Raw genomic sequence first — 27,885 nt, 5'->3', positions numbered from 1 at the left:
TCACCTGACGTTGCAGTGAGCCAGGATTGTGCCACTGTATTCCAGCATGGATGACAGATGAGTCTCTGTCTAAGGAAAATGGTTTCAGGAGTGAAAATTCAGTCTTGATGTGGAACTCTAAGGAGAAAGATGAGTATGAAAAGATAGGAGAGTGGCTGCTAACTGGTTGGGTCGGTGTTTATGGGTGCAGGATGAGCCAGCACCTGCCAGAGTTCCCTAACACCACTCTCACCTCCATCCCACACCCCCTACTCTGCTCCAAGGCACTCTGAGGGCTCGGAGGTAGATGAGGTACTCTTCTCCTTGCCCCAATCTCATAATGATGAACAGCTTAAGATGAGCAATAGCTAAGCATTCAGCAGAGAGGGAGAGCTTTGTAGGTTGAAGAGACCTAGCAAGGATTCCTGGAGGAGCAGTATTTGCATGGGGTATTGAAAAATGGGTATTTCAGAGCCAGAAGTATATTGAAGCCATCAAGTTCTTTTTTTTTTTTTGGTGGGGGGAGGTCATCAAGTTTAACCTTTTAGCTGATAATTAGAAAAAAAGATCAACATGCCAGGTGGTAGAAAACAGGCAAAAGAAATGCAGTGTTTTCTCTCAGTTTTCAGTAAGTTCTCAGGATAGCTTCATTGGCCTTCAGTAGACTGCTGGTGGTAAAATGATAATAATAATTAGCGTTTATTAAGTGTTTACCATGGCCAGGCTCCATGCCAGGTGCTTTTCAGGTAGTCTGTTATTTACTTTTCTCAATCACCCTGGGAAGGCATGAATTTAACTGCATCTCATTTTATAGATGAGGAAACCGAGCTTCAAGAAGGGGGAGTAACTTGTCCTGAGTCACACAGTTGGTGAAGTGTGGAGCTGTCCTGAAAGTTGATGTGTTCACCTACTGCATTGCTTGAAGAATGTTTCAGTGTGTCACAAATCTGTTTAGAAGCCGAACAAAAGAAACAAAAATCTCCAACAGCTTACAGAGCTTATTGATGTGCAATAAACATGCACATCAAGTGCTTAGCACAGTGCCTGACACGGTAAGTCCTTTCTACATCTTAACAGAGATTTGCTTTTATTAATAAAGTATAAGGATTGTGGAATCAAGAAGATGACAGGTAGTCAGTAAATGGCAGGTGTTGCCGTAATGACCGATATCATCAACATATGAGCTCTATTCCCTGTCGCCTTCCCATCTACAATCAAAGTCCTTGCCACTCTTGATTTTTTCCTACCATTTCTAATACAAAATGCATTTCTGTTCCCCTGATCATGCTGTTCTCTTAGCTGGAAGTGTCATTTCTTCATTCTTTGCCCATCTCACTCTGTAATGCCCAGCTCAAGAACTGCACTTCTGTGGTATTCATCCAGATGTCTTTAATTTCCTTGCCTGCTCCTATAACCAGAATGTCTTTATTTCTCCTTAGTGAAGGCTCCAGGCTTTCATTACAGCTAGATAAGCCCTTATGAATTTTTCTTGCATCATTCTGAGATGTAAACATGACCATTTCCCCCAACTCCACTCTGAAGTCCTTGACGTCTGGATGGTGTTTGTTAATATTTACTCTCTTTCCCTTCTTCATCTTGCCAGGAGCCTCTAGAACTGGGCTCAGCACCCAGTAGGCACTTAATAGTTGACTTGAATTATGGTGAATTTGGTGGAATCCCACTTTAAAACCCTTGTGTTTTTTTTCAGACACATTGCTCCATACACTGTTAGCAGATATTGAGTCCTTACCAGAAATGTACTGTACTCAGAGATTTCAATCTGCTGTGTAGAGAACAGAGTTTTGATGGTACAGGATAGGAATCAGATAAGTTTTGAACAGGAATGATTTTCAGAGAGAGAACAAGGGGAAAACAGCACTGTTCGGGGATTAAAAGCCATGCTGCAGATATCTGCAAATAAGATTGTTGCAGTACTGGCCTTCAAACCACCATTACCATAGAAACTAGAACTAGGACTGATTAGGCATTTACCAACTTGCTGCACAATGACCCTGAGTAGGTTTGGGCTGGGCACCTGTTTGGCACTCTCTGAGAACATGCTGTGGTAAACATAGTCCCCATGTCAGTGTCACACATTCTATCAGGCACTTAAGCAACTCCCAAATCACTACTTTACAAAAGCGTCTTTTGATTGATTCATCAGCCACCAAACAGGAAAGACACAGCTGTCACAGTGTGGGGAGCAGCAATTAGCAATGGAAGAAACTCACAGGTTGGAGTTTGAGTTTTGGCATGGAAGATAAAGCCAAAAAGGAGACCTTCATCCCAACACCCCAAGCAGCCTGGCCCATTACTTGACTCCTAGACAGGAATAAAATGGAGCGTGAGAACATATTAGAATGGTTATAATCATAGTGTAATTAACAGATGCTGATTGAGCAGTTATTGGTGTTAAGTGTTTTAGCCGTATCACTGGATGCTCAAAGCAGCCTTGTGGAAGACGAATTTTTTTTTTCATTTTACAGTTGAGGAAATAGGAGTTCAGAGACATCAAACACTTTGCCCAAAGTCAAACAGCAAAGAAGAGGTGACACAGGGATTTAGAAACAGGTCTTGCTGAACCCAAAACAAGAGTATCTGAACATTTTGATTAGCTGTGTTGAGTGGTGGTCATAGTCCAGGATTTGGTTGTACAAAGTGGACTTAAGTTTGAGGAGAGATTAAAACTTACTTGGTAAATTCCTGCTTCAAAGTACAACCTTTCCCTTTTTGCCTTCTCCAGAGTACCTGCTTCTCTCTCTGTAGTTAAGCATGCAAATGACCATATGCATAACATTCTGTTTCTAACTGTTAGGCACTAGGGAATTACAGTTTACCCACTGGCCATATTTAATTTTTTCAATGTGTCTTTATTTATTTCTCTCCTTCTGGAATATTTTTTAGAGGTTTTCTTTTTTCCAAAATAGAAAAATTCTTATTAATCCAGCTAACCCTAAAATATTCAATTATTATTATTGATGTTATTATTCTTAATTAGAAAAAGGTTTCAGCAGGATTAAAGAAAATTTTGAATAAAAAATGAATAGAGCACATCATCTCCCAGCTGGATATAACTTTATTCGTGTCTTACATTTTATTATGAATAACTAGATCATAGAGCTGTATTTTCACATAGGCATTATGTACACAAACATTCCTGTATATTTTCCATAGATTTATGTAATTTTAGTATTTTTTAAAGCAAAAAAAAAAATTCATTTCACCAACTTCCCTAATTTCCCAAATGATACTCTGGATATTTAGGTTGGGTCTACTTTTCAGACATCGTGTTGCTCACGGTGATAAATCTTGCACAAACACTTCTCTTCCATTTCCGAAGGCAGTAATTTATTTTCCCAGACTACTTTGATGTGTCCTTCCTACCTAATTTTAAAGAGTTGACAAAGGACACTTTAATTTGCTGACTTCAACTATTTTTAACCATCCTTTGATTCTTTTCACTAAGCCAAACACCAGTGGGCACCAAGATGGCGCAATCCTCAAGTCACCACTAATCTTGCCCAAGTGGTGGTGACAAGCTGCAAAAGGCAGGCATCCCTGCGGGGATTCCTGGGTTTCCTTCATGAATCCAGCTTGTCTGTGAGAGCACATGAGAGCAGTGTGAGCACAGCGTATGTATTAACTGTGGCTTGTGCCACATATTCATGCTATAGCAGGTACCGTGCCAAATGGTTCATATGTGCCAACACCTGGCACGGTGCTCTACACATAGCGGTGCTGTGGTCAGTGTGTGTTGAATATTTGCCGTACGATTATCTTCTCAGAATATCGTCTAGCTGTACGATCATGCTCTCAGAATACCTTTCGAAGTCATTCTAATGATTAGCCCCGTTTGAACTGTTGAGTAACTTGTAAAGTCACAGAGTGGTTGGGCACCATGCCAGCACTTTGGGAGACTGAGGCGGGTGGGTCATTTGTGGTCAGGAGTTCAGGACTAGCCTGACCAACATGGAGAACCCCCACCTCTATTAAAAATACAAAAATTGGCTAGGCGGTAGTGGTGTGCACCTGTAATCCCAGCTACTCCAGAGGTTGAGGCAGGAGAAACGCTTGAGCCTGGGAGGCAGAGGTTGCTGTGAGCCAAGATTGCACCACTGCACTCTAGTCTGAGTGACAGAGCGAGACCTTGTCTCAAAAACAAAACAAAACCTAAAGTCACATAGTAAATATTGAAGCTAATGTGGATGCAGTTCTGCCTATACCCAGAGTCCATCATCTTTCTTTTTAAAAAAATAATTGTTAAAGCCTGCTGTCTTTACCGTGCCACTGTTCTGCTCATGGGTGGAAAATGCATCTGCTTATTTTCCTCTATTTTATTTCATCTAATTTCTGGGAATCCTTAGGAGATCTAAAGTAACCCCAAACTCAATGTTTTATTCTAGTTTTGTCTCAAGTTTTTATTTATTTTTGTTTTTTACTTTTATGTTTTGAGACAGAGTCTTGCTCTGTTGCTCAGGCTAGAGTGCAGTTGTACAATCTTGGCTCACTGCAATCTTCGCTTCAGGGGTTCAAAGGATTCTCCTGCCTCAGCCACCTGAGTATCTGGGAATACAGATGTGAGCCATGATGCCCGACCAATTTTTGAATTTTTAGAGAGATGAGGTTTCGCCGTGTTAACCAAGCTGGTCTCAAACTCCTGTCCTCAAGTGATCCACCTGTCTTGGCCTCCCAAAGTTCTGGGATTACAGCTCTGAGCCACTGTGCCTGACCTCAAGTTTTTAAAGAGATAGAGGGACCAGAGGAACATGTATATTAATGTGTCTCACCAATATCCTAGAGGCAAGCCCAGCATAAAGTTGCTCATTAAACAAATGCTTCTCCCATCTGTGCCAAGCATGGGGGTATCAGGTTACATGCACGTAAGAAATCTCCCATTAATATTTTCTATTAAGGCAGAGCAGAATTGTGCACAGATGAAGTTCACAATAATTACTGAGCACGAGGAGTTCGCCAAAGAAAATGAACAAGGTGCTGAGGTATGGATGGCAGGATGGGATGAGGGGGACCTAATTTCCATAGGTTGATCAGTCACTGCTTGCCTTCCTTGTAAAATTCCTGTAGCAGCCTTACTGAGAATTTTGGCATATTAAAAAGTGGCACTTCTATGTTGCATTTGTAGTTTCAAAGTTAAATTGACAAGTAACCTCTCAAGTACTCCTAGAAACTGGATGCTGGCTCAAAGACCTAATCAAGTACATTTTTCATTCCCTTGTTTTTTTGACCTGAGTTCTTCCGTCTCAGCACTATTGACTCTTTGGGGCCAGGTAATTCTTTGTGTAGAGGCTATCCTGTGTAGTGCAGGGTGTTCAGCAGTCCCCCTGCTCTCTACTCATGAGTGGCCAGTCTCTGACCCCTAGGTATGGCAATCCAGAACGTCTCTAGACATTGCCAAATGTGCTTCAGGAGCAAAATTGTCTCTGGTTGAGAACCACTTCTCTAGACTTGTAGATCATGACATTTTTGATATCGTGAATACTTTCCAGAATCTGACAAAATCCAGGAAATGTGTAAGAATAATAATTATTATAGAGGGCTATGTGCCAGTCTGTTCAATGCTTTTCACACATGATCTCATTTAATTTTCATAACAGACATATGAGGAAAGTATTGATTTTTGCTACTTTCTTAAGGGCTAAGATCACACAGCTGAGCCTGGAGTTGAACCTGAGTCTCCGTGATTCACAGACACGGATAAAAAAACACAGCCATGAATGTGGATTCGCTTCATGGCGTCGTTAAAATAAACACATCTCACACTTTCAAGCACATGTGAATCGCCCAGGGAGCTTGCTGAAACATCAGTGTTAATTCTACAGATCTAGGGTGGAGCCTGAGATTCTGCATTTCCATAAGCTCCCAGGTGATGCCTATGCTGCTGGTCCAGGGACCACACATTGAGCACCCAAGGCCTGGAGCAGCAGTTCTTACTTAAGCCTTTCTGGGTTACAGATGCAGCCAAGAATCTGGTAATTTATGGACCTCCGCCCAGAAAACTGCAATTATGCACACACATCTCCTAAAAGCCCAGGTTAGATCCCAAGCTCTCTCTGGAATCCTACATTATTAACCCTTGCCAAACAGATGGATCTCACCTGTTTCTGCAGATTTCTGATAAAGCAGAATTCCTAAGGCCACCTTGGCTTACAACAACAACGTTCCGTCATCTCGAACGCTGGCAGTCTTGGGGTCCTTGGAGTCCCTAACTGGGGCCTTTCTTATTGTACATAGTGCATTACTTCCATCATTTTCCTAAGTACAGGTAAACAGCAGCCTGTCAATAAGAAACATTGGCCTCAAATCCAATCCACCACTTTCTTATTTTGACTCACCTTGGAAAATTCTTCAAGTCAGACATAGATGAGGCCAAGAAACATATGAAAAAATGCTCATTGTCACTGGTCATTAGAGAAATGCACATTCAAACCACATTGAGCTATTGTCTCACTCCAGTTAGAATGGCGATCATTAAAAAATCAGGAGACAACAGACGCTGGAGAGGATGTGGAGAAACAGGAACACTTTTACACTGTTGGTGGGAGTGTAAATTAGTTCAACCATTGTGGGAGATAGTGTGGCGATTCCTTGAGGACCTAGAAATAGAAATTCCATTTGATCCAGCAATCTCATTACTTACTATATACAGAAAGGATTATAAATCGTTCTACTATAAAGACACATGCATACGTATGTTCATTGTGGCACTGTTTACAATAGCAAAGACCTGGGACCAACCCAAATGCCCATCAAGAATAGACTGGACAAAGAAAATGTGGCATGGAATACTATGCAGCCATAAAAATCGACGAGTTTGTGTCCTTTGTAGGGACTTAGATGACTCTGGAAACCATCATTCTCAGCAAACTGACACAAGAACAGAAAATCAAACACTGCATGTTCTCACTGTTAGGCGGGTATTGAACAATGAGAATACTTGGACACAGGGAGGGGAGCATCACACACTGGGGTCAGTTGGGGGAGTCTAGGGGAGGGACAGTAGGGGATAGGGAGGGTGAGGAGGGATAACGTGGGGAGAAGTGCCAAATATAGGTGATGGTGATGGAGGCAGCAAACCACCTTACCATGCACGTACCTATGCAACAACCCTGCATGATCTGCACATGTACCCCAGAACCTAAAGTACAATAAAAAAAAAAGAAGCCAGGCGAGGTCGCTCAAGCCTGTAATCCCAGCACTTTGGGAGGCCGAGGCGGGTGGATCACGAGGTCAAGAGATCGAGACCATCCTGGTCAACATGGTGAAACCCCGTCTCTACTAAAAATACTAAAAAAAATTAGCTGGGCATGGTGGCACATGTCTGTAATCCCAGTTACTCAGGAGGCTGAGGCAGGAGAATTGCCTGAACCCAGGAGGCGGAGGTTTCGGTGAGCCAAGATCACGCCATTGCACTCCAGCCTGGGTAACAAGAGCGAAACTCCATCTCAAAAAAAAAAAAAAAAAAAAAAAAAAAGAAAAGAAAATTCTTCAAGTCCTTCAAGTCCTGCATGGCATCTTTCCATAATAATACTTCTTCCTATCCACTCCCTCCTTCCACGAACAATTATCTATGTAATGCATATGCCATGTGATACAGTTATCAGAAAGTGATGTTACCTGAACATACACATACAAAACAATATGAGAAGATACTTTGCTAAAAGAACAGATAAACTTAAACATTAATAAATGGAAAATCTGTGAAATCAAAGCATTTTTTTTCTTTTTTATATAATAGCCTTTCATTCTTTTTATGATTTTGTCTTTGAAAGCTCTTTCTGCAGATGACAGATGATATTGTTCTTCCATCCTGCTTCAGACAGAATTAAGGGAGGACGGGGGAAAAACTATTGTAGAGCCTCTCCACTCTGCAACACGATTTTTATAATTAATATATACAACTGAGCAGAGAAAGGTACGTTATAATGAAATGCAATTAAGAGGTGTTTGTTCTTTTCCCACACATGATGACTATAATTTCCTTGGCTGTTTAGAAGTCAACCATTATCATTACATTTTGCACATATTTTTTCTATTTTTTTCTTTGCTCCCGAATTTGTTTATTTTTCAATAAAACACAAACATGGATTTAGAGCGCTTGATATTCAGAGAACATCATCTTTTAATTATAGTCCTTGGTGATCATTAAATCTAACACCTTTTATGGTATTTCTTGCATTGGCATGACTTCCAATTTTTAATTAATGGACCTTTAAAAATAGCTCCAAATAAAACTGTAATTTCAATTTACAAAAAAGCTTGGGTTGGGCGACAACATTATGTTTTCCTTCCATGTGGAAAGGAACCAATCTGATTTTATAGTTATCTGTCATCTTGGACTTTAATTATAACTCTCCCATACAACCTGACATTTACTCATGCGCTCTGGGCTGCTCTCTCTTCGGGCTCCCCCGTTTTCTTTCCCTTTTGTTCTGATCCTCCCCAACTTGAATTGAAGAATAAAGGTTGGGGGGATCTACCAGTCACTTGTTGGGGGAGGCTGTGTATGATGGGGTGAAACCAGCCATCTTTTCAGATGCTGCTTCTCATTTTCCCTGGCTGTCTTCATAGCTGAAAGTGTCTGGCGAGTCAGAATCAGCCCAAAGGGTACAACTCAGTTGGAATCTCTAAGTTCGAGTGCTGAGAAACTCACCTTTAGTAGCAGAGACCCACCAACCCGGGAAAGTAGAACCATCCCCTTGCATACAGGATACTTAATACAAAGCCATGGCTGAAATGAAACCAGAAACTTTGTAGGGATGAACAGGAATAGATACAAATGTCAGGGCATTAAATGACACTAAAGATTAGGGTATAGGTTTTACTCAACATCTTCTAAGTATTTTGAGACTTTAATGGTGTTGGTGGCATTTACTCTTCTTTACTATATTTCATTTTAAGGGATTATTTAAAACACACATTGCAAAGAATGATTATGGCCTCTAAAGAGCCATTCTTAATATTTCTTTTCTTTTTTTTTCAGATCTCAGAACGAGGCTGCTTTATTGGACGCTATTCTGACATCACTTTCGAGCCTGTCTCTCGGTCTTGGGAACAGGCATGGGAGGCAGGGAGGGGAATCTTCTGGGACTGTGGGTAGTGGCTGGGGGAATGGAGGGGTGGGAAGCAGCTCAGCTGCGGGCGCTCTTTCGGCTGGTGGATGTGGTCCAGATGGAATAAGCCTTCAGGGGCCCAGGACCCACACTGCTGGAGAAGCTCAGGGCATTGCTGCCCATGGTTCCCCCAAAGCTCAGCCCAATGGCACCACCACTGCCATTGCCACTGCCTCCAGTGGAATTCACCACGGAGATATTCACGGCTCCCACACCATCTCCGGCCAACCGGCTCTCCTCGCCCTCCAGCAACTTGTGGTACGTGGCAATCTCGAGGTCCAGGGCCAGCTTAACGCTCATCAGCTCCTGGTACTCACGCAGCTGCCATGCCATGTCCTGCTTGGTCCGCTGCAGGGCGGCCTCCAGCTCCTCCTGCTTGGCACGAGCATCCTTGAGTGCCAGCTCCCCTCGCTCCTCAGCCTCAGCAATGGCGGCCTCCAACTTGGTACGCTGGTTCTTGATGGCGTCGATCTCAGCCTGCAGCCTCTGGATGGCCCGGTTCATCTCTGCAATCTCATTCCGGGTATTCCGGAGGTCGTCCCCGTGCTTCCCAGTCTGGACCTGGAGGGTCTCAAACTTGGTCTGGTATCAGGCCTCAGCCTCAGCCCGGCTGCATTTGACCATCTCCTCATACTGAGCCTTGACCTCAGCGATGACGCCGTCCAGGTCCAGGGAGCGACTGTTGTCCATGGACAGCACCACAGACGTGTCCGCGATCTGGGACTGCAGCTCTGTCACTCCATTTAATGGAGGGTCCTGAGGAAGTTGATCTCATCACTCAGGGCGACCACCTTGGCCTCCAGCTCCACCTTGCTCACGTAGGCAGCATCCACATCCTTCTTCGGCACCACAAACTCATTCTCAGCAGCTGTGCGGCGGTTAATTTCATCTTCATACTTATTCTTGAAGTCCTCCACCACATCCTGCATGCTCCGCAGCTCCGCCTCCAGGCGGCCCCCATCCACCTGCAGCTCCTCAAGCTGCCCTCTAAGGCTAGCAATCTGGGCCTCAAAGATGTCTGGGAGGCGGCTGCTCTTGGCAGACTTCTGCTCCTGCAGCAGCGCCCACTTGGTCTCCAGCAGCTTGTTCTGCTGCTCCAGAAAACGCGCACCTTGTCGATGAAGGAGGCGAACTTGTTGTTGAGGGTCTTGATCTGCTCACGTTCCTCCTGGAGCACTCGCTGGAGGCAGGGGTCAGCGTCCAGCCGCAGCGGGGCCAGCAGGTTCTGGTTGATGGTGACCTCGCGGATGCCGGCGCCGAGCGGGCCCCCATAGGCGGAGCGCATGGCCACGCGAGGCCACGAGGCGCCCAGGCCCTAGAGGGTGCTGCTGCAGAAGCCGCCGGGGCGCGCGGAGCTCAGGCGAGCCTGGGCGCAGTGGCCGGAGAAGCCCGCGGAGCGTGAGCTGAGCAGCCGAGAGCTGAAGTGGATGGACATGGTGGCTGGGCCGGGCTGGACCTAGCGGCGGGCGAGGAGGATCGCGCACTCGCTCCGTTCTTAATATTTCAGAAGTTGCTGGGTATGGTGGCTCGTGCCTGTAATCCCAGCACTTTGGGAAGCCAAGGTGGGAGCATCGCTTGAGCCCAGGAGGTTGAGGCTGCAGTGAGCTGTGCACTCCAGCGTGAGACTGTCTCAGAATAAAAAAGTATTTCAGAAACCGCTATCAGTGAAGGATACTGCTGGTCTATCCATGAGTACGTCTCTCCTCCCAGGCATCCACAATCAGGAGATACGGGAAAAACAGATAAAGCAAATATTTCTTTTTATTTTATATATTGTATAAAGTTTTATTAAAGTGGCAATGTCAGTAAATATCTTTAATAGCTCTTCTCAGCCTATTAGTGGGAGTCAAAATATATAGAGTAAGATGTAAAGAAAAATAATTGGATCCCAAATAAGCACCTTCCTCCACAAACCCAGCTGTCACCAGTTCAACTTACTGAGCCTCATATGTGCCAGATAAAGCACTAAAGGACACCACAACAAATGGAACAATAATTCCTGTTTTTGAGAAGCTCTTTGGGATTGACAGAGATGGCCAAAGCAGACAGATGTTCCAGCAAAGCAGTGGAGAAGACTTCTCACGCCTGGTAGGTGCTGAAATGCTGTGCTCGCAAGTCAATCTCCTGGTTTCAGACTTGCCTCTGAAGAGATCCTTCCTTCTTCATGCGAAGGCTGAGTCAGCATGGGCTCAGTACTGAGTGATCAGCAGTTCCATTTATGAAAGAGCTGCTTGTGAATCCTGGGGTGACAGGATCCCCAGACTTCTTTTCATTATACCCTCTTATTTCCCGATATTTCCCATCAGGGCAGAAAATGGGGAAGAAATGTTCAAATAAGCTGGACCATATTTCCTTGCTCTGTACAACTTTTGCTTCCAGTTGTAGGAATGATTTCCTTTAACTGGGAGCAAAGCTTTCTTAGCAACTAAGTTATGATTTAATTAACTTTTCCTTTACAGTTTTACAATCTGCTTCAGCCAGGTCTTTTTTCTTCTTTCCTTCTTTCTTTCTTTCTTTTTCCTTTCTTCCTTCCTTCTTTTCTTCCTTCCTTCTTTCCTTCCTTTCTCTCTCTCTTTCTTTTCCTGACTATTGCAAAACACAGTTTGAACCTAAAAAGATTTTACAGGTATTTGTGTTGTGGGTTTTTCCCTCAGGCTTTTCCATTTGTTTCTCTTGGGGTCAGTCTGCCTGGCTCAGTGCCTACCCTGCCAGGAGGTGTGGGGCATGTGACCTACTGATGTCTTGCCAGCCTCGGTCCTCAGCCGAGTGGCTGTATGAGTGCTGAAGGGTGTTTGGGGCCATTCTCTTTTTTCTTTCCTTTGTTCAATTAAGGAGCCATGAGCCAGGGTTATTGTTGGACCTGATTCTCTTAGTAATTTTCCAAGTAATTTTCAGAGCACCTTGACCTCTCTTCCCTTCATTGTCAAATGGGACAGGTGTCTCCACAGTGTAAGAAAAAGATAGTGAGACAGTGCATTCCAAAGAAGGGAGTGTGGCCTCATGGTTAAGAATCCAGGTCAGGTCAGGCACAGTGGTTCATGCCTGTAATCCCAGCACTTTGGAAAGCAGAGGCAGGCAAATCCCTTGAGGTCAGGAGTTTGAGACCAGCATGGCCTACATGGTGAAACCTTGTCTCTACTAAAAATACAAAAATTTGCAGGGCACTGTAGTGTGTGCCTGTAATCCCAGCTACTTCTGAGGCTGAGGCAGGGGAATGGCTTGAATCTGAAGGCAGAGGCTGAAGTGAGATGAGATTGCACCACTGCGCTCCAGCCTGGCCAACAAAGCAAAACTCTGTCTCAAAAAAAAAAAAAAAAATCCAGGTCAGAACTCAGAGTTCTGGCTGTGTCCATGCAGCAGTTACAAACCCTTGAGTCAGATAGCTAATCCCATGAAGCCTCAGCTCCCTTAGCTTTAAAATCGGGATAATGTGGAAAACGGTGTGGAGAATTCTCAAGGAACTAAAAACAGAACTACCATTCAACCTAGCAGCACCATTACTGGGCATCTATGCAAAGAAAAAGAAACCATTATTGTGTTAGTCCCTTGCACACTACTGATAAAGACATACCAGAGACTGGGAGGAAAAAGAGGTTTAATTGGACTTAGAATTTCACATGGCTGGGGAGGCATCAGAATCATGGTGGGAGGCTAATGACACTTCTAGCATGGTGGTGGCAAGAGAGAATGAGAAGGATGCAAAAGTAGGAACCCATGATAAAACCATCAGATCTTGTGAGACTTATTCCCTACTATGAGAATAGTATGGGGGAACCACCCCTGTGATTCAAATTATCTCTCACCAGGTCCCTCCCATAACACATGAGAATTATGGAAGTACAATCCAAGATGAGATTTGGGTGAGGACACAGAGCCGAACTATATCATTCCACCCCTCTAAATCTCATGCCCTCGCATTGCAAAACCAATCATGCCTTCCCAACGGTCCCCCAAAGTCTTAACTCATTTCGGCCCTAACCCAGAAGTCCACAGTCCAAAGTCTCCTCTGAGACAAGGCAAAAAGTCAAAAGCACGCTATTGACTTCCTATATAAAATGGGGGTACAGGTATTAGATAAATACAGCACTTCCACAGGGGAAAAGTTAGCCAAAACAAGAGTTGCAGGGGCTAACTCAAGAGTTTCAAGGTAAGTATGAAATCCAGTCAAATTTTAAAGCTCCAAAATGATCTCCTTTGACTCCAGGTCTTACATCTGGGTCACACTGATGTAAGAAGCGGGTTTCCATGGCCTTGGGCAGCTCCATCCCTGTGGCTTTGCAAGTATAGTCCTACTCCTGGCTGCTTTCATGGGCTGGCTTTGAGTGTCTGCAGCTTGTCCAGGTACACAGTGAAAGCTGTCAGTAGATCTCCCATTCTGGGGCCTGGAGGATGGTGGCCCTTGTCTTACAGTTTCACCAGACAGTGCCCCAATAGGGACTCTCTGTGGGGGCTCTGATCCCACATTTCCCTTTTCCACTGTCCTAGCAGAGGTTCTCTATGCAGGCCCTGCCCCTGCAGCAAACTTTTGCCTGAGCATCCAGGCATTTCCATACATCTTCTGAAATCTAGGCAGTGCTTCCCAAACCTCAATTCCTGACTTCTATGCACCTGCAAGCTCAATGCCATGTGAAAGCTGCCCAGGCTTGGGGCTTGCACCCTCTCAAGCAACAGCCCAAGCTTACCTTGGCTCCTTTTAGCCATGGCTGGAGTGGCTGGGATGCAGGACACCAAGTCCCTAGGCTGCATACAGCAGGGGGACCCTGGGCCCAACCAACGAAACCACTTTTTCCTCCTAAGCCTTCAGGCCTGTGATGGGAGGGGCTGCTGTGAAGACCTCTGACATGCCCTGCAGACATTTTCCCCACTGTCTTGGGGATTAATATCCAGCTCCTTATGCAAATTTCTGCAGCCGGCTTGAACTTCTCAGAAAATGGATTTTTCTTTCCTATTGCATTGTCCGGCTGCAACTTTTCTGATCTTTTATGCTCTGCTTCCCTTTTAAAACTGAATGCCTTTGCTGGGTGCTGTGGCTCACACCTGTAATCCCAGCTCTTAGGGAGGCAGAGGCAGGAGGATAGCTTGAGCCCAGGAGTTTGAGACTTGCCTCGGCAATATAGCAAGACCCCATTTTCCACAAAAAGGAAAAAAACAAAAAGACCAAAAAAGAAAGCATAAAAAACCGAATGCCTTTGACAGCACCAAAGTCACCTATTGAATGCTTTGCCACTTATAAATTTCTTATATCAAATACCCTAAATCATCTCTCTTAAGTTCCAAGTTCCACAGGTCTCTAGGGCAGGGGCAGAATACCACCAGTCTCTTTGCTAAAACATAACAAGAGTCACCTTTGCTCCAGTTCCCAATAAGTTTCTCATCTCTATCTGAGACCATGTCAGCCTGGATTTCGTTGTCCATATGATTATCAGTGTTTTTGTCAAAGCCATTCAGCAAGCCTCCAGAAAGTTTCCAACTTTCCCACATTTTCCTTTTCCGAGCCCTCCAAACTGTTCCAATATCTGCCTGTTACCAGTTCCAAAGTTGCTTCCACATTTTCGGGTGTCTTTTCAGCCACACCCCACTCTACTGGTACCAATTTACTGTATTAGTCCATTTTTACAATGCTGACAAAGACATACCTGAGACTGGGGAGAAAAAGAGGTTTAATTGGACTTACAGTTCCACATGGCTGGGGAGGCCTCAGAATCATGGTGGGAGGTGAAAGGCACTTCTTACATGGCAGCAGCAAGAGAAAATGAGAAAAATGCAAGAGTGGAACCCCTGATAAACCATCAGATCTCATGAGACTTATTCACTACCATGAGAATAGTTTAGGGGAAACCAACCCCATGATTCAAACAATCTCCCACCAGGTCTCTCCCACAACATGTGGAATTTATGGGAGTACAATTCAAGGTGAGATTTGAGTGGGGACACAGAACCAAACCGTATCAATTATATAAAAAAGATACCTGCACCCTCATGTTCATTGTAGCACTATTCACAATAGCAGTCATGGAATCAATCTAAGTATCCATCAGTGGTGGATTACATAAAGAAAATATGGTACATGTACACCATGGAATACTATGCAGCCATAAAAAGAATGAAATCACATCCTTTGCCACAACATGGATGAAGCTGGAGGCCATTATCCTAATCTTAGTTATTAAGATAATAACCTAGTTATTATAATAATCTTAGTTATTGCCTAAGTGAAATAACTCAGAAAAAGAAACTGAAATAATATATGTTCCTACTTATGAGTGAGAACTAAACAATTTACATGACATAAGGATGAAAATAATAGACACTAGGGACCCCAAAGGGGTAAGTGGGGAGAGGAGCAAGGATTAAAAAATTACCTGTTTGGTACAGTGTTTACTGTTTGGATGATGGGCACCCTAGAAGCTCAGACCTCATCGTTATGCAATATATCCATGTAACAAACCTCTGCATGTACCCCCTGAATCTAAAATTTCAAAAATAAAGATTATAATGTTTCATTCTTTATAGGGTCATTGTGAAGAGCAAATAAAAGCTTTTAGTACCAAACCTATCACTGTTTGTTTTCAGCAAATATTAGGGGTATGTGGGTATGTGTGTGTGTGTGTGTGTGTGTGTGTGTGTGTGTGTGTTGTGTGTGTGTGTGTGTGTGTGTGTGTGAAATAGGAAGCTTGACTAGGATCAGGTGATTTCTGTATTCAATGCTGTGTAGAAAATATTGAGCATTGAGCAATTTTACAAACACAACCATTGGGCTCAAGTGACCAAATTCAGAGCTTCTTCCCTTAACAGATTTTTTTTTCTTTTATTGATCAACATACTGTTATTTTAAAAGCCCATTTTGACTTTTCCTTACCAGTTGTTCCAATAACACCTACAAGGTCTCTTTGTGATTTGAACAAGGCCTCACATCTCCTAGTGCTCCTGATCTCAGAGACCATCAGACGGATTTACTGTGATCACAGGTGGCTTCATAAGCAAGTGACCCATGTCACTACCCAAAGTCCTGCTCCCAAAAGGGCCTTGCATTTGGCTTAATGCCCTGTTGTTGACACCACATCTTGAAATTCTCTTTGTATGTTGGGGGTTGCAGGGGAGACGCCCATCAGAAATAGTTTGGAGGATTCAGACCTCCATCTGTCACCCAGGCTAGAAGGCAGTGGTATAATCATAGCCCACTACAGCCTTAATCTCCCAGGTCCAAGTGATCCTCCCATTTCAGCCTCCTAAGTAGCTGGGACTATAGGTGCATGACACCATGCCAAGGTAATTTTTTAAAGTTTTTTTGAGAGATGGAGTCTCACTATGTTACCCAGGTTGGTCTTGAACTCTTGAGCTCTTGAGCTCAAGCAATCCTCCTGCCTCTGCCTCCCAAAGTGTTATTACAGAAGAAAGCCACTGCACCTGGCCCTTGAAATGTTTAATAAGTTTTGAACAAGGGGCTCTGCGTTTTCCTCTTGCTCTGGGACCTGCAAATGATCTTGCTGCTTCTGTATCAGACTCTGGTTTCTCATAGAGGAGAGACTGAGGGAAAACATGTAGGACACCCTTGTTCTGTAAGCCTCCTTAAATCCCACTCCAGGAGTAGGTGTTTGCTTTCTAATCAAGTTAGAAAACTGATGATGTGTGATCGCTTTTCTGAATCCTGTGGGGGAAGTGCTTTACTATTTTATTCCTATGAGAAAGGTCTAGTGCAGGCGTCCCCAAACTTTTTACGCAGGGGGCCAGTTCACTGTCCCTCAGACCGTTGGAGGGCCGCCACATACCGTGCTCCTCTCACTGACCACCAATGAAAGAGGTGCCCCTTCCTGAAGTGCAGTGGGGGCCGGATAAATGGCCTCAGGGGGCCGCATGCGGCCCGCAGGCCGTAGTTTGGGGACGCCTGGTCTAGTGTCTATTTCATTAACGCAACTCCACACACATTCTTCACCTCAATCAACTTTGCTGTCTGATACCAAAACCTACTGATGAGAGAGAGGGTGCAACCTAATTGTGAGTGATTTGATTAACGTTGTTGTTCATGGTCACGTGGACTGCAGGCACTTAGTGTGCCATCAGACACTTGGGATCAATTGCCCTGTAGTTAAAACATCGGCCCTTGAGACACGTCTCCCGGAGTCCCAGAAATCATAGCCCTCTCACCTTTGTTGACCTGACCGTGGTAATATGGTTGCCAAACTCTCTCAGGAACTCAAACAGCCCTTTGACCAGCTCCTCCGCACTATCAGAATGTGCTTTGCCATTTTATGTGTGCCGTGCATCATTTTGGTTTCTTTTCTATTTCTCCTTCTAATGTCAGACTATGCCCAGTGATTGACAATTATAATTATTCCTCAGAGAACCTCATATTAATAACAGCCACCGATCTAACTCAGATCATTCCAAACATCTGTATTTCCTATTCTCAAGTAGGAGACGTTAGCTCCTCCAAGCTTGAATTCTATACTTGCAAGGGAGAACTAAGACAAGGTTTCAAAATAATAGGTAACCTTCCTCTCAGATCAGCCCCAAAGCAGAGCCCCCTCTCCTCAATAGATACTTTTTTCTCTTCTTGATCAACATATTATTATTTTAAAAAATCCATTTTGACTTTCCCTTGCCAGAAAAGGCTCTCCATCCTCCCTGCTGCACAGCAGGAAGCTCTTTCAGACTTGCTCAGATTGGTGGGTGGAGGAGACCACAATTATACCCGCTTTCAATGACATGTCTGGGGTTTCAGTGACTCAAGACAAAGAAGCTGAAATGTATGAAAGTTTCTATGTCTTCAAGACAGAACCTAAAAATACCTGCCTGAGATGCAGGTTGGGAGCTATTTCCAACAACAGGGCTTCAAGGTTTTCCTGCTGGGAGCTTGAGAGCCTCTGAATTCTTTTCAGCAGGCTGTCTAAGCTACCTGGTGATCAGGGGCGTGATGGACAAAGACCAAAGAGGAGGGTTAGAAGGCTCGCCTAGAAGCACTTGTCCCCCTGTTTCCATCCTGCTGTGACCGGCGACAGATTTCATGTCTACTCTATGCTATTCCAAATAGCTAAGGACACAGCCCGTGCAGAGGGCAGGGTCTTTACGGACCAGCATTAATGCCATTGGTCTTATTTCAAGGAGACTTCTCTGTCATGGGGAGAATAAAGAAGAGGGAAATGTGAGTGTGTAGAAAGGAATCTTAGAGATATTCCTAGTCACTCTTTCACCTGATACTTGAATTATTTCTAAGGTGCTTTCTCACCCAGTCGTCATACAGCCTCTGTGTTCTGACTTTCTTTGATGGGGAGCTTACTACCAACAGAGGCATCACCTTATCCTGTCTTTGGCCACTCCCTATTAAACATTCTTCCTTGTTCTTGAGTCAAAATTGACTTGTTTCTAATATCTAATTAGGGTTACAGATAATCCATCTCACTCCTGTTCTACAGTTTAGTACCGTGGGGACTTGGAAACTTTGCTGACACGTTCCACAAAGCTTGTCTGCTGTAGGCCAGTGTCTCTGTTTCCTTCAACCTTTCTTTCCATGACTTTGAACATCTCACCTCATGAGGTCTAACTCTTCTGGAAAATCCACCCAAGACCTTCTCAACTGTAGCACCAAGGTCATGCCTTCTGATATGGGCATGTGAGAGGACATTCTGGGAACACTTTAACAGTACAAATGAGGATGAGGTTTAGCCATGAGATTCGGGGATAAACCCTTTAAACCTGAATTCTTTGAGGCATGCAGAGGTCAGCTGGGCTAACTGAATCTGGTGTTGCAATGCTGAATCTGAAATCCATACCTGGGCTGTGCTCAGGAGTGTCTCTTAGCATTTAATGACGTGCAAGTTCAGCTTCTTAGTTCCAGGAAAACTCTTTGAGTGAGGGTGGTAGTGCCCTTCTTCCAGAAGGATGAGGGAGTCTCCTGATTGGCTAAGCAATTGGAGAGAACAGAAATATTTGTTAAAGGGAGAGCAGAGAGAATCATAGTTGTGTAGGCCCTTTTATTCTTTTCTCTCTTTTCTTTGCCTTCTTCCTTTTCCCTTCTCTTCCTTTCTTTTCTTTTTTATTTACTTTTCCCTTCCCTTCCTTTCTCTTCTTATTTACTTTTCTTTCCGGGATCTCCAAGGCTGAAGTGCAGTGGCTCAAGCATGTCTCACTGCAGCCTCAACCACCCTAAGTTCAGGTGATCTTCCCACCTCAGCCTTCTGAGTAGCTGGGACTATGGGCATGTTCCACCATGCCCAGCCAATTTTTGTAATTTTTGTAAAAACATGATTTTGCCATGTTGCCCAGGCTGGTCTTTATCTCTTGGACTCTAGTGATTTTCCCACCTAGACATCTCGAAGTGTTGAGATTATAGGCATGAGCCACTGCACCCAGCTTTCATTCATTCGTTCTTTATTATTATTTTTTAGACAGAATCTTGCTCTGCCACCCAGGCTGGATTGCAGTGCCATGATCTTGGCTCACTGCAGTCTGCGCCTCCCGGGTTCAAGAGATTATTCTGCCTCAGCCTCCCAAGTAGCTGGGATTACAGGCATGCACCACCACGCCCAGCTAATTTTTGTATTTTTAGTACAAGTAGGGTTTCACCATATTGTTCAGTCTGGTCTTGAACTCCTGACCTCAGGTGATACACCCACTTCAGCCTCCCAAAGTGCTGGAATTACAAGTGAGAGCCACTGTGCCTGGCCAGGAGTATAGTTCTTGATTTCAGCCATTCTGCTCAAAATCAGGGTTCAAAATCAGCTCTTAACCATCAGGGCTCAAGATCAGCTCTTTGGGCATATAAGCATGGCAAGGCTGGTGTTACAAGTTCAGAAGTTTTGCTGTCTTTCTCCACTTTCACTATGTTTCCATATTCATTAATTCCTGTACCCAGAGTTTCTTTTTCCTGCAATACCACATTATCTTCTCCCCATTAAAGCCTCCCATAGACATCACATCATACAGTAGCTACTTACTTGGAGGGCAGGGCCTTACTCACCTGTAGCCTATGCTCACATCCAATGCAACCAACACAATCTAATCAAGACCAGGATTCTGTTATGTGTATTTTATTAGAAACCATTTCTTCAGGATACAGATCCATCTCTCTATAGATATAGATACAGTTGGCCGGGTGCAGTGGCTCACACCTGTAATCCCAGCACTTTGGGAGGCCGAGGCGGGTGGATCATGAGGTCAACAGATCGAGACCATCCTGGCCAACATGGTGAAACCCTGTCTCTACCAAAAATACAAAAAAATTAGCTGGGCATGGTAGTACATGCCTGTAGTCCCAGCTACTCGGTAGGCTGAGGCAGGAGAATTGCCTGAACCCGGGAGGTGGAGGTTGCAGTGAGCAAAGGTCACGCCCCTGCACTCCAGCCTGGCACCTGGTGATGGAGTGAGACTCTGTCTAAAAAAAAAAAAATATATATATATATATATATATATATATATAAAATATACACATATATAGACACAGTTATTATATAGATGTAAATTAAAAGATACGTTTAAAATATAAATGCATGTTTTAGAATTTTATGGCCAAATATAGTTGGGCATCATTGTGTTAAACACAATTGAATACATTTTTCTGTTGTTGCAGATGCTTTAACAGAATAGTGTGCATTGTGAATCTCCAAGAAAGGGTTATTGTTGCAGCATTTCTCTACTTACTGGAACAAGAACCCTTATTTCTTGGAGGAGCTTGTGGAACTACTGTCACTCCAAATCTGCTTGGGAGCATCCCTTGCTTTAGGAGCTGTACTCAGAGGATCTCTTTAATGAGGTATGTATGTGTTAGTGTCTTGTGCCAACTGGCTGATTTTGAAAGCTAAAGGAACAATTAACAGGAGGGTGAATTGTCTATTATTTAGAGTTTAAAAAACAGCTCCAGGGTGTGTTTTCCCAAAAGGTTCTGCCCTACTAGTCATTAGGAAAGATAATTTGTACTTTACGTGTTTTTATTTTGGGATCTTTCCCTAAAGCGCCAAGAGATATCTCTGTCATTCTATCAAATACTTAATAAAGTCTCTCTCTGTTTCATCCCTTGGTTCACCATTCCTTTATGGGCATCATCTATGTGAGAGACACTAAGCCCAGTTCTACAGAGGCCTTGAAGGGACACAAATCTTGTTTTCTTCTCGCAGTGTTGTAATTGAAGTATAAATAGAAGCATAATTCGGGAATTACTACTTGTCCTTTCTAATCAATCACGGCTCTTTAAGCGTGGAACTGGGGTAATTCTAAAAGTGCTAAGTCCTTCTTCTCAATTCCTTCCCTGACAATGTCTGGGACGGTTTTAGGAAGCATAGCAATATTTGAGTTGTATGCAAATTTCTTCTACAGGAAAACATGGAGACGGTGGCTAGGGTATCGGTTGCACACAGTCTAAACATTCCCTGCAGTCTTAATTAACCACATTTGCTTTCCTCTTGCTTCAGGCTGACTCAGCCCAACCACCACTGAAGCCACTTACCAGCCTGTGTGATCACGTGATATGTGACTACATCTTGGCTTGTGATAAACGATCACGTCTCTTGACCCACAGGAGTTTGTAACATTTTTTTAGTGTATACTGAGTCATTACTATTGCACTGAACCAAAGTAAATAAATGTCCACTGCCATTGTCATAGAAAAAGAGGAAGGGAGGGAGGGAAGAATGAGGGAAGGAAGGAACGAGGAAAGGAAGGAAGGAAGGAAGGAAGGAAGGAAGAAAGGAAGGGAAGGAAGGAATGGATCATCTGCTTTGTGTAAACTCCCCTGATCCTCCCAGGCAGGACTGAAGGATTTGTGCTTTCACAAAGCTTTGCATAGACCTGCGTCTGGTTGTGCATTCCCTTCAGTCAGTCACTGTGGTAAGGTAGTAATTGCATGCCTGTGTTTAAATAATGATTCAACCCTTATCAATTGGCCATGTGAATCCAGGCAAGCTATTTATACTTTGTAAGCTTGTCTTGCTAAAGCCTTGCTTTGTGCTGGTCTAGCCCTAACTACTCTATACATATTAACTCATTGAATCCTTTTGACAATGTTATAGGAAGATACTTCATTAACTCCAATTTACAATCAAGGCCAAATAGTCTCCAGGGTTGATGTGTACATTTCCTTGCAAGGGTGAAATGAGACAGATAATGTAAAGCCCATCTTAGCACGAGGCTTGGTCCATAGCACACCAAATCATAATTTGCATTCATTAGGTTTTAAGATAAAGTTTACATAATATAATAATGTATTAGGCATTATTCTAAATGTTTTAGACATATCATCTCATTCAACTCCATGAAGTGTGTGTAATTTTCATGTCCATTTCGTAGATGAAGAAAGTGAGGCACAGATGGGTAAGAGATCCGTTCAGCTGTTTAGTGGTAGAGACTGCATCTCAGAAAGTCTGGCTCAGAGACCACACTCATAGTCTTTGTACTAAACTTCCACTAATATTGTTGTTTAAGTGCCTGGAGGCACCCATTTGCCCATGACTTTCTCCAGGACAGGGACTGCTTCACAGCTTGTGATTTCTATGAGCCTATATCCCCGCCCAACACTGCCCACTACCTCCACACCTAGAACTGGGAGGTTCTAGGTGAATTTGTTGTCGAATAAATACATATGCTAATAGGTGACGTATGATTTGATGAAGAAATTATTAGAAAACTCATAGAGGTGGTAAATGTGAAATTTGTGCTTGAAATGAGAAAGCAAGTTAAAGACAATTTTAGTAAAATGGAAACAATTCTGACTATTTTGAAGAGTTTCTGCAGGCAGGAATTTCTGGGCAAGAAAGTCACCAACTCCTGCTGAATCTTAGATAGAATGTTTTCTCCAGTGAGTAGGAGAAACTGGGTAAGTTTAGTTCCTTTATCACATGACTTGCTTATATGTATCTACACTGGCAAGAGACACTTGAGCTCTTACCACTAGCCAGAGACTAAGTTTCATAGATATTCTCAGTATCTAATCTTTTTTTTTTTTTTTTTTTTGTTTTGAGATGGAGTTTCACTCTTTTTACCCAGACTGGGGTGCAATGGCGTGATCTTGGCTCACCACAACCTCCACCTCCTGGGTTCAAGCAATTCTCCTGCCTCAGCCTCTCGAGTAGCTGGGACTACAGGCGCATCCCACCATGCCCAGCTAATTTTTGTATTTTTAGTAGAGACGGGGTTTCACCATGTGGACCAGGATGGTCTTGATCTCTTGACCTCGTGATCCACCCGCCTCAGCCTCCCAAAGTGCTGGGATTACAGGGGTGAGCCACCCTGCCCGGCCTAGTATCTAATCTTTTTGACAGTCAGAAGAAGGAGGTTGTAACGGTATCCCTATTTTATGATAAGTAAACTGAGTCACAGGGCTAATAGACTGAAGGTCACATACTAGTTAGGTGTTTTTGTTTTCGTTTTTTGAGACAGAGTTTTGCTCTATTGCCCAGACTGGAGGACAGTAGCATGATCTCAGCTCACTGTAACCTCTGCCTCCCGGGTTCAAGTGATTCTGCCTCAGCCTCCTGAGTAGTTGGGATTACACGTGAGTGCCACCATGCCTGGCTAATTTTATCATTTTTAGTAGAGACAGGATTTCGTGTTGGCCAGGCTGGTCTTGAACTCCTGACTTCAAGTGATCTGCCCGCCTCGGCCTCTGAAAGTGCTGAGATGAAAAGCGTGAGCCACATCGGCTGGCCAATTAGGATTTGAATCTACATCTTCAGTACAGAGCTTCTTTTACTGTTTCAATGGGAGCACTTCCAGAGGTCAGTGAAGTCAGGAACTAATTTGTGATGGCTTTGGTGAGTACTAGGGTCTTGCTGGGTGCCCATCTCTTATCATTTTTTTCCTCAGTTGTTGATGTCCAGCCCTCTGATCCACGGAGTGCAGCCAAGAAAGGGAACTCAGGGTGGAGGAAGAGCCCTAATGGCAAGGTTCTGTTTGCTCCTGAAAGCTGATCCCTAATACAATAGCTACTGAATGCACAGAATGTCTTTGGTGTAAATAGTGACATGGACTGGCAAAGTTGTCTAAGTTTACAGAACCCAAATCAATTGTACGGCTTTACTCTAAAATCCTCCATATGACAATTTTTTCTTAGTTTCTCTTTGGATTTTAATGCTCAGAAATCTATCATCATGTTGAGACAATGGTACAGACCATGCAATAAAAATTGTCTTTGATGCCAAAGGCAGACAAATATGACTATTTTTATTGGAGGGGGAGGGGAAATTGGCATCAGCTAGGAAGTCACGGTGTGTTCAGTATCAATGACTTCAGTTCGCTCTGGTTGGCTGCTTCACAAATCCCCAAGCTCCATGAAACAACATAAGAAACAATAAAAGAAAAAAAAGCAAGAACAGGGTGATAAAAAGGCATCCAGCAAGATTTTCATAAATGCAACAGTACTTTAACAAAAAAAGCAATTTAATGTCTACTCCAGGTAGACACATAAAATCTTATGAACAAGTTCAAAGTCTCATTCATGCGGCTTTCTTGAAGATTCTTTAAAAATTTTAAAGGAAAGGAGTTGGATGGGAGGAAAGGGGGAGAAAATGACTTTTGGGGCCATGTGAGTCTGGAAATCAGGGAAAAGATTCTTTACATCTTCCCTCCTTAGAAGTGTCGTGAGTCTTGAAACTCCCGATATTAGTGGTGTCTAGACGGAGGTTGGCTTGTCACGGGGCTCATTAGTATTCATCATTAATTCATATTTTCAAAGCAACAAAGGAGAAAACAGTCGTAGGAAGAATAAGAAAATGTCAAATCCTGGGAGTAACATTTCAGTGCAGTGTTGCAACTAAGGTTAGCGGAGGTTGTGCTGTTTAAAAAGCCAATCCAAACACAGGGAACAGAAGCAAGCACACTCGTTCTTTCCCACTTAATGCCAAATGCATTCTCCTATGTCCCAGCCTGTCTCTTCCTATCTGGAAGCTTCCTTGCATCCCAGCCTCACCAACCAAGTCTCTGAGTCCCCGTTGAGAAGCCTCATTTGGTAATCATGACCGCATACATTTATGAAGTGCATGTTTGTGCCAGGTGCAGTGCTTAGGGATTTACGAGGATTATCTCATTTCACTTCACAACAACCCTATGAGGTCATGCCCACATTATCCCTTATTTTACAGGCAAGGTAACTGAAGACAAAAAGGGGACGTGCCTGGCCTGGGGTCACCCAGCTGGTAAATGTCATGGCTGAGACTCAAACCCAGGTAATCTGGCTCTAGAGGCTGTGTGCATTAGTGGGGGACATATACCCTAAAGAGGACATTTATCCTCCAGCTCCAGAGACCTGGACCTTACGACGGCTCATTCACACCCACCCTCTTTTCCTGCTTGGCATAAGCTTGTTTGGATTTTTGGTTATCAGCGGATAGATTGAAAAAAGACCATATATTTAGCATCATGTTTCATGGGACCTCTTATTCACACCATGGAGGTGGAAAATAGCCCAGTGAGGTTTTTGTTCCTACAAATGTGATAATTCTCTACTTTCCCTTGATGAGTGGCTACATGTAAGCCTAACATTAATATATAAGAAGTTGTATTTTCAACTACCTTTTTATAAAGTATACTTATTAGTAGAAGATATGGGTTCTCTATTTTTTTTGTTTGTCAATCCTTATATTAGTATATATTTCCATTACTCCTAACACCATTCACATTTTCTTTACTTTGCCAATTCTCTTATTCTTCATTTTAACAAGTGCCAGCAAACCTTCCTTGAGTGCTTACACCATGTCAGGCCCCAGGCAAAAACTGGGAGTACAGGATGAAGAGAGTAAGCTCCATGTGTTCAGTGGGGGATTCACAGACGTGGGAATTGAAAGCTATCATAGAAAATAATAGCTAACAGGTATTGATGCTATTTGCCATTCTGAGCATATTGCATACGTATCTGGTCTTAATCTTTAGTTAGTTACTACTGTGTCCATTTTACAGATGAAAAACCAAGTCATAGAGAGGTGAAAGCACTTGCCGGAAGACTCCTAACTAGCAAGAGGGCAGCTAGCATTGTAGACTGAGGAATCTTGCTAAAGGGTCTGGGCTCTTAACCAGTCTGCTTCAGAAATAAATCACACAGGCTGGGTGCAGTGGCTCACACCTGTAATCCCAGCGCTTTCGGAGGACAAGGAGGAAGGATCACTTGAGACTAGGAATTCAAGACCATACTGGGCAACATGGTGAAACCCTGTCTCTAATAAAAATACAAAAATTAGCTGGCTGCGGTGACACACGCCTGTAATCCCAGCTACTCGGGAGGCTGAGGCAAGAGATTCTCTTGAATCGAGGAGGCAAAGGTGGCTGTGAGCTGATTATCTCACCACTGCCTTTCAGCTTTGGGGACAGAGTGATTGCCTGTATTAAAAAAGAAGAAGGAGAAGGAGAAGGAGAAGGAGAAGGAGAAGGAGAAGGAGAAGGAGAGGAAGAGGGAGAAGAGGAAGAAGAGGAAGAAGAGGAAGAAGAAGAAGAAAAGAAGAAGAGGAAAAAGAAGAAGAGGAAGAAGAGGAAGAGGAAGAAGAGGAAGAGGAGGAAGAGGAGGAGGAGGAGGAGGAGGAGGAGGAAGCAAATTACACAATTATATTTAGGGAAGAGAGCATTGGACTCTACCTGCATTGGACTCCACATGCTCAGGCACAAATGGAAGTTGATATATGAACCGAGTCTTGAGGGATATGAGGAATGAAGGATAAGTAGACGTTAACCAGGCAGGCGGGGTGCTGTGGCTCACGCCTATAATCGTAGCACTTTGGGAGGCTGAGTCGAGCAGATCATCTGAGGTCAGGAGTTCGAGACCAGCCTAGCCAATCAACATGGTGAAACCTCGTCTCTACTAAAAATATAAAAATTAGCCAGACATAGTGCCATTCACCTGTAATCCCAGCTATCGGGAGGCTGAGCTGCAAGAATCACTTGAATCCAGGAGACAGAGGTTGCAGTAAGCCAAGATCGCGCCACTGAACTTCAGCCTGGGTGACAGAGTGAGACTCCTCTCACAAAAAGAAAAAAGTTAACCAGGCAGAGAAAATAGCATATGCCTGGCAGGAAATACAGTCCATGCAAGGGTACAGGGGACTGAGAAAACAATGTAGGTAAATAATTTACAGAGGTTGAATATAGAATGGGGTTGGGGGTGGAGGCCTAAGACTGCATGAGATACGGATCCACAAAGCACTTTGCCTTTTACACAGAAAAGTGAGTGGGCTATTTTGTGGGTAATGGGAGCCATAGAAGGCCCTATGCAGGAATGTGCACTCACTCATCACTGATTAGAACATTATCTCCACGGTTCAAAATGCAAATGAAATCAGGGGTGTGAATCCTTCCAGGAAATCTTTCCTGGTATTAGTTTTTATTCTTTGAGTATATTTTTTTCTTTACTTATTTTGGGAAATGTCTGAGTCTATAAGAAGTATAGTTGAGAAAAACAAATCTGCTTTAGGTTGTCAGTCTAAACAACATTTTGCACTGTCCACGCCTGTAGGGATTAGTGCGGATGGAATAAGAGATGAGGTTAGTTGTGACCTGACTAACTACAGAAAATAGCCTGGAAGGTTATAGGCCCCAGTAATCCCTTGATATGTGCTTTTAAAGAAAATAATGTGTATCTCTTTGTCTTATAGATAAAGTGTAGCTAAAAGACAAACAAATCTGTTTAATTAAAGATGATCAGTTAGGATACAGTTAATTGAGGCCACACTGGACAAACTGGTGGTGAAACAATTTATCCTGTTGTTTTAAGGTCCTTGATTTGATCTCCATGTGGCTCTGTTAGTTTCAGCTAAGAGTTTTCATCTGTTTAGCCAACTCTGATTGATTTGTACTATGTGTTTAGAGA

At 43.5% G+C, this 27,885-nt stretch overlaps 2 long non-coding RNA genes and 1 pseudogene across 2 annotated transcripts in view; 1 reads left to right on the top strand and 2 right to left on the bottom strand.

The window, feature by feature from the left end:
- LOC104652804 (uncharacterized) lies at positions 1-27,100 on the bottom strand. Its single transcript, XR_746089.2, has 3 exons — positions 26,658-27,100; positions 18,878-19,007; positions 1-6,590 (listed from the first exon to the last, which is right to left on the bottom strand). It is a non-coding gene; the product is annotated as an uncharacterized LOC104652804 (long non-coding RNA).
- On the bottom strand, positions 7,481-15,362 carry LOC141585159 (keratin, type II cytoskeletal 7-like; annotated as a pseudogene).
- LOC141585160 (uncharacterized) overlaps positions 20,749-27,885 on the top strand; it is a 31,247-nt gene continuing 24,110 nt past the window's right edge. Inside the window, exon 1 of the long non-coding RNA XR_012518513.1 lies at positions 20,749-20,856. This is a non-coding gene — a long non-coding RNA (uncharacterized LOC141585160). The remainder of the gene's footprint in view (positions 20,857-27,885) is intronic.

This window comes from Saimiri boliviensis, chromosome 1 (genome assembly GCF_048565385.1).
Source record: "Saimiri boliviensis isolate mSaiBol1 chromosome 1, mSaiBol1.pri, whole genome shotgun sequence".
NCBI classification, from domain to species: Eukaryota; Metazoa; Chordata; class Mammalia; order Primates; family Cebidae; genus Saimiri; species Saimiri boliviensis.
This window is presented reverse-complemented; position numbering and strand designations above follow the sequence as displayed.